Source organism: Rhamphochromis sp. 'chilingali' (genome assembly GCF_963969265.1).
Source record: "Rhamphochromis sp. 'chilingali' genome assembly, chromosome: 3".
Taxonomy (NCBI): domain Eukaryota; kingdom Metazoa; phylum Chordata; class Actinopteri; order Cichliformes; family Cichlidae; genus Rhamphochromis; species Rhamphochromis sp. 'chilingali'.
In genome coordinates this window covers 41,773,574-41,784,666 of record NC_137931.1, presented here as the reverse complement: position 1 = coordinate 41,784,666, position 11,093 = coordinate 41,773,574, and positions in this window count along the sequence as shown.

Genomic DNA, 11,093 nt, shown 5'->3' with positions numbered 1-11,093 from the left:
TTATTGTAACCTGTAACTTTGGAACGCGTCACACCCAACAATGGTACTAATCCAGCATGTGCATTTATGTATGTGCAACATACGGCACATTTGTTTTCAGCAGATTTTGTTTTACTTTAAGCAAGCAGAAAATCTTCCACTGAAAATGTGCCAATGACTGATAAACCAGTTCCCAGCATGGAGCAACAAACTGATAATGGAAGATTATTGACTTAATTAAATGAACCCTGGGAAGCCTTAGTGCATTCCCTTAAATCTCCAATTTTCATTGTGAGAAAATTATAGCAAACAGTATTTTGTTAAAAAAAACCATGCATAGCAGAGATTCATAGTAAAAACTGATATATGAAATGTGTACTGTAGTGTCCAGATCAGCTGGGCAATTGGTTGGTTTAATCTGATCAAATTATGGTGTTACTTTCATAAGGACGAATCATTCATGTAGCCTTCATGCAGTCCTTTTCATGGCAGAGTACCTGTGAAAAACAGGGTGCTTTCACAAATTTGAATCTGTTAGCCTAACAGAGGTTGACTAACTTATTTACTATTTCAAACTAATATCACCAAATAAAAGAAGTCTTCAGTGTTGCTTCATTGCAGGAATAAATGGTCCAATTGCAGGTATAACTTCTTTTTGCTAGGGCGTTGCATCAAATTTGACACTAGAGGCAAATGATCAGAATGATCATATTTACATGTTTTGTCTCATAATCTTTTTCATATTAATAGGGACATTCAACAATGATTTATATGCCTTAAGCTTCAATCAACAGTATGTTCAGATCAAGCTGAAAATTCAGAAATTGTATCATGATAGGAAATATTCATTATTGTTCATGACATGAAATTCTATCAAACATGTGTAGCTCCATGGGAAGCCATTTACTGTGGCAGTTGTTAACAGTGTGAGGTTTGGTACATAATGGCCTTGGATTTTATACTTTCAATAAGCTGCGAATGAAGTTCATATTTTTGGCACAACTTCACCTACCTCCAAGGTGCATGGAGGAGAGAATTGCATGGAAACATTGTTTCTCATCACAGAAGTCCTTTTCTCGTTTTCCTCATTGATATCATCTGTAAAGATACAGGATTTGTCATGTACACATAGGACAGTTTATGGCACTTTTTCATGCCCTTTGATTCACTTTGCATGATGAAAAGAAGTTCGGATCTTTTTTTAGACATCTGTAACGGATGTACAAGAGAATGGAAATGGAAGTCATATGCAGGTCATCTGGACATTAGTCAAAACCTAGCATCTCCCTAATACAAAGTGAATGTAAAGTTTCATTGTACTAATGCTGTAACAGCACTGGTAATAGTCTAGTCAGATCACAGCTAGTAAGTGGTGTTTTTTTATTTGGTGTGGCAGTGTTATAATTAATTTAGTGATAGGACTGAGCTTTATGTGGACAGTATGTTGCTATATGGTTAGCACTGTTACTTCACAGCAAAAAGGTCCTGGGTTTGAATCCACCTTTCTGTCTCTGTGGGTTCTCTCGAGGTACTCTGGCTTCCTCCCACATTCTAAAGACACACAGTTAGTTGATGATTAGTGATTCTAAATGACAAATCGAAAACTCTAAAATCAAATGTGACTGTGAGTGCGAATGGTTTGTCTGTCTGTGACTGGTGGCTGTTTGCTAGCAGTCGCTAGCAGGTTGTCTGTTTTGACTTAGACCAAAACAATTGCACCAATTGGAGGAAGTGATCTTGGTGCAGTTCCACATGAACTACAGAGCAGTTATTTGCAGTCTGGACGTGATCCCAACCAACTACCAAGTGTACGTTGTAAGTCTGACCTAAAAACTTCCCACAGTCACATATGCTTTACATTGTGGGATGCAACAGGTTACTATAGATGTGCTAAAGGTCTTTAAAGACTAGCAATTAGTCATGAAATGAATGTAAATACTCCATGTTTTCCAGTAGTCTACAAACAAAACCTTCTTCCTGTATTTTCTTTTGTTGCTTCCACCTCAGACACATTTGGCTCATAAGCATTTTGTAGTGACGCATTTTGGTTTGCTTGGAGTTCACTTGGAATGTCCTCTATAACCAAATCAAATCACTGTGAAAAAAATACAAATTTAAAATGTCATTAGCAGATTCAGAGAAGAGTAAATTAAATATAGGTGTGAAAACACGCTAATATGCAAACACTAACAAACTGTTGGCCAAGTGGTGGTGAAACTGAAAAGTGCAATGTAAATTGGAAACAGAGACCATATGCCTTCAAAGCAAAGAGTTCCTTTTGAAATGCATTGATTGATGCAACAATGCACATCCTTTACTGTGATGGCATTGCTCTCTGTTTCTGGTCTCCATCACACTTTTTCAAGTTTCATTGAAGTGCTTTTTAGACAAGTTAGTGTCTTTGGAGCAAACAACAGGTGACCATGCCAATCTGCTAGCAACCAAAGCTATCTGAAGATCATATTTGGTGCACCACACTCTTTGGAGCAGATTTCACCGAGCAACAGCCAGCAAAATCCAGCAACTAACTGGCTGGGAAATACACATTTTGTCCTAGTAACTGTAGGTTGCCAGTGGCTTACCAGCCAGTTTTTGGGCCCTTACTTGATCATTTTAGTTTCATTTTTTTTTATTTCTATGTGAGCATTTGCTTATTGTTGTCACACTTAAAAGCATTTAGAAGTTCTTGGCTCAAAGACATTAATCAAGCCAACGCCCAGAGCCCACACAGAGCAGAAGGGGCAGGCAGCCCACATGTGCACACTCATTCACAGCAGAAGCTCACATAAACAGTCCTTTGCTATTATAGGCACACCTACAATCTCGCATGGCCCTAAGCACTTACCTGCAGCTGTTGATTGTACTTCCTGTGTTCTTTTTTTTTTCCAACAAAACTTCAGACACCCACAGCCTCTTTGCTGCCTACATTGTTGACAGTATCTTTTCTCTTCTTTAAGATACCCCGTGCGGCTGTTTTTCCGATGACTGTGTCTGAGTCAACCAATTACGTTGGCATTCGTCTTGGTTTTATTATCTGAACACAGTGTGCCCAATCTCAAGCCTCTTCACATTCGCATGGTCTGTGGTCAGTTTCATATGGGCAGTTTGGCAAAGACGTGAATGAGATCCAAGCTTTTCTGTATGATTAATGCAGGATGACTCATTCATCCCGGCTTTCCGTCATAAAGACACATACGTGCACAGGCACACACAAACACTTACACATGAGTGTACGGGCATACAACACGCACATCATTAAATACATAAAAGGAATATATGTATGTATTCATCACACCCATGAAAATTTCAGTGCTCATAGATTTCTTGCCAGATGTCAAATGCTTTTTTATGCAGTTAATATGTAGGCTGTGGTTGATGCTCTCATTGGTCTTGACAACTTTCCGACTCTGCAGCTGACACTCAGTCCCTTCAGAGGCTAGCACCAGGCACTGAAGCTTCGTCACAAGAGTGTCTCCTTTTGCACAGCCAACCCATATTTTACGGTTTTCTGTCATTCTGGGTGGTTCAGAGCCAGTACAGTAATTCCATATGTGTCAGCAAAGAAGGAATTCAATGTGGGTGATTGTAAAACATAATTGCTTAAACAAAAAACCTCAACTTTTCCTGAATGTGAACAGCATGTTACTGGATGATCTGACATCCGACATTCCCCTCCTTCTACCTCCATCGTGTCACTTCGATTCAGGATGGAGACCCATCTGTTTGGACCATTTAAAATTTTGTACAGTAGCCAACTATAGCATATGATGCACTGAGAAGTCATATTAGTATTTATGATCTTACAAATTTTCTTTTGTAAGTAGTGTTTGTGCCAAACCTGTAGCTCTGCAGGTAAATTAAGGCAGTTTAAGTATACCTTCCTGTTTTGTACGTGTTCCAGCCTTTGTTTTTTTTGTTCTGCCTTCAGTCCTCTGCACTTCGTCACTCACAGCTCCTCTGGTTACGACCTGGCCCCTCTTTGGTGCCTCTGGGGCCCACTGGCTAAATGAGTTTCAGCAGCCCCAGGAGCTGGAGTAGCTGGCCCTTAAGCTCTCTTTGGATTATAGAACTCTAACCTGTCTCTCTATCAAGGCCTCCCAAGGCCTTTGAAGTTTCTTTTGGCTTTTCCTTTGTCACGCTATCCCATGAATGAATGAATGCTCTGCCTTCACCTCTGCCCTCTACCAACTTCTCTCACTCTGCTATCTCACCACTCCACTTCCTCCCCCTTTCCATCTCTTAACCTCCACAGTGAGATACCCCCTGCTTCTCCATCCCACTCCTGGGTTTCCTCATCCCACTTCTATCCCTTTCTCTCTCCTTTCTTTGTGTCTTCAACTCTAAAGACATTTCTCCTGTCTTCACCCCGTTTTCCTTCAGTCTTTATGTTTTTCTCCTCTGGTCCTTTTTCTTCATCACTTTTTATTTCCCCAACCACTCAAGAGCATCTATTTCTCCCACACATTTCTCAACTTCTCACATCAACTTTTATTTCCTTCTCATCTTCTACTTTTACACCAAAATGTCCACTTTAACCACTCTCTCACTCTCTATTCGGTTTACCTCCCCCTTCATTCCTTTCCGTACCCCTCCCTCACACATTCCTTTGCGCTGACTGGCCGTGTTTACATTGACATCCCCTATTCTGTGTGTGGACCACAGTACCGCAAACCCATCGGCACAGAAGCACACAGATGCGCACAAACCCCAGTTCATTAACCCTCTTGTCTCAGTTTCCAGACAAAATAAGCGAAAGTACGAGTAAATACCACAGTGAGAAAAAAAATACAAAGCAATGCCTTGTTTTATATCTGAAAATTCTATTATCACATCACTCTTTTCACACTAATTACACTTGTACATTGTAGTGTGCTCTCTAAAGGTGGACATTTTTCATTAACATGAATGGGACAGTGGGATAGCTTGAAGTTCAAATGGAACTCAAACACATTAGAGTGCATTTTGCCAGGAGAGGTTACAGAGTAAAGTCAACAGCTGCCAAACTCTAATAGTGCCTTTAATCATATACCACCTGATCCTGCAGCGTGAAAGCAGGGTAGGCACAGCCCAGATTCATTGATAAATAAATGCAGCCAAGTGCATCTTTTTATAGCTCCAGCAGCCAGAGGACAATATGCAACCACATGCGCTGTGTTTATTTCATTAAATGGAGTAAGCGGTAGAACAAGGTTGCATGGGTGGGGTAGAACAAGACAAAGACAACAACAGTTTATCTATCATAAGGTCATCTTTTTCCGCCCTGTAGACGTCACCAAATGACAGTCGGCTCATTCAAATGTCACTGCCTGCTTCTTGGGTTGTGTAATGCTCCGCAGACATGACCATTTCTGTGCATTATGTTAAGACAGTACACAGGGTTCTTGTTTATTTGCCAAGCCCTACTCAGTCCATTCCAGGTACTGTGTTGTGCAAGATGCTCCCAACCACCACTGCCTCTCCTAAACCCTTCCATATTAGGATGTTAATTCTCCTTCATGACATACTGTACAGTATGTGTGTCACTATTTCGTGTCCTGTGGTATTCTTGTATTCACCTGTCAGTCTGGCTTAATGCATCTTATTATCCACTGAAATAATGGTCTTTTGTGGACAAGCCTAAGATGATAAATGGGTTAACACTGCAACAGTTGGCTTTATCACTAATCTGGTATTATTTATAAAGCTAATATAGCCAACGTTCATGATTTAGCGTAGCTTGACTAAACCCAGTGTTTATGGGTGAAACACATGCATGACCAATCCGGAGCTCCTCCTCAGTCTGCCCTGTTTTTTCTTGTTTTGCTTCTTGCTTCACTGATTGATCTTGTGTTATATCAGTCTATATGTGTGTGTGTGTGTGTGTGTGTGTGTGTGTGTGTGTGAGAGAGAGAGAGAGAGAGAGAGAGAGAGAGAGAGAGAGAGGAGAGAGAGAGAGAGAGAGAGAGAGAGAGAGAGAGAGAGAGAGATTATGCTGACATATCTACCTTGCTAGGTCACTGTTAATTACCATAAAGATAACAAGGTGTTGCCAGTGGTTAAAAACATTGGCAGAGTGAATCATTTTAACCTTACTGGAAAACACGCCTTTGCTTCCAGTAAAGGTCCCTAAGTGCACACCCGCCTCTTTCCTAGGCTTCCCTGAAAACTGACATATATGCCAATGACTCTGAGACTGCCCAACAAGGAGTTAACACCTCAGATTCAGAGATATAGCAAAGAGAGGAGTGGGAGGAGAAGGATGGTGTGAAGGAGAAAAGGAGTGGCTGGCAGCAAGCTCAAAGGTGGTGAGCTCAGGGCTGTGGAATCAGGAACTGCTGTTTGCTCTTTACTCTGCTACGCCCCTGCACTACCGCCACCGCAACACCCACACCTCCACCCATGCGCTTTACTCGTGCAACCTCTGCTCCACTCCGATCCAGCTGGAATGCTGACTTTCAACCCCCATCCACCCCCTCTATGTTTCTCAGCCCTACTTCTATTGCACAACGGAGAGAAAGAAAGAGGAAGCAGCAGCATACCCTGTTATAGGCTGCCTGCCATAAGTTTTGTTTGACCAGCAGTCTGTCTGTGAATGCGAAATCAGACAAAGTTACCTTCTGTGCCGTCTTTTACTTGAGTGGAAGTGCCACTGTCTGACTAAAAATATCTCTCTGAGCAGCAGAAGGAAAGTCTGATTCCATACGAGGCTCTGTTAAAACCCACAGATTCAGCAGTGCAGACCTCAGTCTGATTCCAGTGAGGATCATTCCTGCCTCTAGTGCTGAAGTTTGTACTGATTGAGACAAGGAAAAATATTCACATACAGTCTCAACTGGGGCAGATTCCAGTAAAAGCAATTTGTGTAAATCTGTGTCCAGGGAAAATGGCTTCAGAGTGGGCGTTCTGATCTAAAAAACATTACTTTTCAGCTTTGAATGAACGTTATGGCTCTTACTTTGGCACACAGCCAGTCTGTTGTAATATCTCTGAGTCATACTGGCGGTATCCTCTGTGAGGTTCAGAAAAGAATGACAAGTCCTTTTTCGTTTAGCTGTTCTTCCTAACACATCAGCCTTTTAAATAAGCCGGGCCAAGTTAACCTTCCCTCAGAGTTCAGACACTTCAGGCATGGCTGGCATGAAGTACTCATCAACGTATTTGTCACTCTCTATCTTTGGTGGTAATGGACCATAGATGCTGTCTGTCTCCTCTTCAGTTTTATGAGTCACCCACTGTACTGTATGAATAAAAGCCTTGTGTGTGTGTTCATGTGAGAAACAAAAATTACTACAAAAGAAAGAAATAAAGATTGTGAAAGCTGAGACATCTGTCATACGTTTAGAATGAGCAGGGGAGGGATGATTTCTGCTTACCTGTGCACCGTCAGCCCAGGAGGGGCAACAAGGACATTTGTCATGAAGCCGGGGAGTAAATAGTGAGGAAACAAGCCACCATCTGTCTGGGCCCATTGATTTTCACATGAAAAGCAAATACATCCATTCTGTTTGCGCTGCCTTGCAGCTCTGTCTGCCTGTTGGGCAGACACAGAGTTTAAGTTTACCTTCCGACATCATGTTCCTTTGATAATCCTTATATATGACTGAATCTCAAGCATGATGTCTCCCTTTTGTGGGGTGTCACTGGCTTAGAAGAGGAGCAAACATGAAGTGCTCTGATCTCTAGTGAGTCACTGTAAGACACAGAAAGCCGGCATCACCAGCAAAGTGGAAGGTTGGTGAGGTAAGCAGATAGCATGTCTGTTCTTTAAACAACAAACAATACAGAACGGTAGTGATGTGTACATGAGCGAATGGAACGAGGGCAGTGACAAAAAAGGTCAAGGATCCAGCCTCTTACGTTCTCATCTTTGAAATTGCAACATTTTCCTTCTCAATCCTCCAGCCTACACCTCAAAGTGAGGTAGATGTGAGTGGACACAATATGTCACAAAAGGTGTGTTTGAAGGTAGGCACAAGAAGAAAAGGCAGGAAGAGCAAGATGCAGAGACTGATCCTGAGGGAGAGAGAAAGCTTTAATGTCTTGTGTCACCACCACCTGCCTCCTCTTATGAAATCTCTTCATGTTCCACCCCCTGAGTTTCCAATCCTCCATTCTGCCCTTGAACAGACACTAATTCAACCACCGAATCGAATCCCTAATGCAAAGACCTGATCATTTCTTTTCACTGTCACCATGTAAATGTTTATCATTAAATGGGTGGTATTCATAGAATTATCACTGAGGGTGTAATGACTTTTTATGAGGTCTGACTAAGGTTTGTGGGTAGATAACCTAACAAAAAGTGCCTAGGTGCTCTCTGTGTGTATTATCCTCCCTATTTGGCTTTGATCGTTTTGGCATTTTGCTGCAGACACTTTAGATATACAGCTGATGCAACCAAAATGTCATCCCTCTTTTTGTACAACCGCTGGAGAGAGGGCCTTTTCATTTAGGGGGGAGAATTTGAAACAGCTCTAACCTTTCATCAACAATGCTGCCACTTTACGCGGTGGAATTCCTAATTCAATGAGAAGCGTACCAAGGCACCTGCTTTCATCAGAGCTTAGGTCCTCTGAGAAAGTCTGCAGAAAGAGAGAATAGTGATGGAGAGAGGCATTATCAACTTGTTGACAACACTGGGTGTCAAAAACAAAATGAAACAAGCACCTAAGGGCATGTGGCACAAACAAGCTTTTACGGATGGGACAATAGCAAAAGCTATACACACAGCTACACACATACAGATGCACAGATACTGAAGTATGCATGTGCATTGCATTGTGGGGATCAAACTCTATCTGTATGTGTGCACTTTAGCGCATATGCTTGCAGATTCTGTGTGTGCAAATCCATACGTATTTGTCATTGTAATCTTATTATGATCTTATGCATGTCGAAGCATACCTGACCAGAAGAAGATAAAGTGAACATACATTTTCAGCCATGCATTCCCTCAAATAGCCTCCACTCCTACATGGATACGCACAATGTGTCATCGCTCGCTTTGTAGTTGCACTCCTGTCCCTGTTCTCTAACTGTCTGGTGAAAGGTCTTTGAGTATTATCATAGGGGCCATTTCTTAGTACTGTATTTCAAACTTTGCTTTGCTCGGTCTTTTGTTGCCATTTCAATTTTTTCTTCTCCTTGTCCTTCTGCTTCCTCTATATCCCCCATTTCTGCCTCCTACACCCCCACCCGCCTCTCTTCCTCTCTCCACATTCCTTGGTGAGTGGGTGGAAAGTTCAATGGGGATGTGGGATCCCAGAAGGGCAGGGGGTTTGCCTCTTACTAGCGCACAGCACGAGTGCAAATCAGGGGCTTCTTATCCACTGGTTCAATCTCCCGCCCTGCATCACCACAACTCAACAGCATCTGTCTGCCTCTGCATATTATCAGCAGTGGAGGTAAATGCACAGTGGTGTGGCACATATTGACAGGCCTTAAAATGCCCCAGATTCATATTAAAGAAACTGAGGTTATTATCTCTTAGTTACAAAGGTACAATGTTCAGAAACTAGCGGTGCTTGTAGTACATCATCACCTGAGTGTCTTTTACATATAGCTATAATTCTGAAACTTCTGCAGTTCACCTTTACCTCTTTTTGCTGCTGTTCTCCACTTCAAGACAAAAAATTGCCAACAGTTAATGAGAGAAGGACCTCTACTGGATATGTCTTAATACTGCAACTGTTACAACTGTTATGAGATCGAAGTAGTGTCATCTTTGACTCCACTTTCTCTAACAAGAACAGGATTTTGTTGGATATTTCATTAAAAGACACACATGCCTGAAGTAATTATATTAAGCTGACAAACTAATTAAAAAATATTTGCTATCTTTTTTATCTTTGTTACATTTGTTACTGCAATGCTTGACTGCCTCACTTAGAACACACTTGGCAAGTCCAAAGTGAAAGGGTAGGGCATTGCTGGTAAGTCATCTCCAGTAAATTGCATAACTTTGCTATAGCGACAAACCCATCACAGTATTTTTTGATAGCATTCCTCACCCATTTGTCACAGTGTTTACCTTTTGTTCACTCTTATCTCTGTTGCAGTGCAAGCAAACAAACTGGTTTTAGAAGCAGCTCTGGTCCGTGGGCTGTGAACGTAGGAGAGACACAGGAAGTGGTGGGCGACCAGCAAACTGTATTTCCCCTTCCTGTCTATGTCCTCCCTCCCTGCTTGCCTGCCTGCCCTTTGGCTATTAATGTAACTCTAAGCTACCCACCACACACCCACATGGCTACTGGGAGATATTGTGCTCTAGAAATCACAATCGCACATGGACACACACATGCATGCACAAAAACAAACACGCATACAGTCCCAGCAGCAGATGCCAAGTGATATCAGAGTAAATAATTAGAAGCTAAACAAGCAGGCAATATATCAGGTTGCAAAGTGTAGAGAACAGAATGTGCCCTCTCGGCTGGCTCTCGTATCAGTCTATTAGTTCATGTCTGCTCTTCTTACCTTGCTGGTGCATACACAACAGACAGCAGGGTGCAATTAAATAGGTGTCCATAACTCAATCACTATGCCTATCACAGCCATGAAGGAGGTAATGTACAGTTTGCATGCACAGTAGGAAAATACCAGCTGCGTGATAACAAGGCTCTCTATTCTTTAAGTAGCTACACTTGCCCCCCCCCCCGCCACACACATTTCTAACACAAACTTACAGTTACACACACTACATGGTATCTGGTATCATTGCCATTCAATACTGCAGTGAAAGAAATGATTGGTCATTTCTGTTTGCTATTTTTTCCTCCCTCCTTCAAGTAGGTCTGTTATTTTTGAAAGTGGGCTCAAAAGTGGGCTGAAAAATTTGGCACTTCAGCGGTGCACTTTCAGTTTCCACATCTCTTTCTCTCTTTGTTCAATTTACCACTTGTACATGTGGCACAGCCTACACAAACAAGCACACAAATACTACACACATGTGCCCATGATCCATGTTCCCGTCGCAGTCCTTATCTCCTCCCCCTGGTCATCCAGCTCATGTGTGAGAACACAGAGGACACACACTGCCATGAATCACCGTGAATCATGGAGCCCAAATAGCACCCAAAGAGAAGTGTTGCATTTATTTAGGACATGGGCTATTTATAATGGCCTGGGCGTACAAA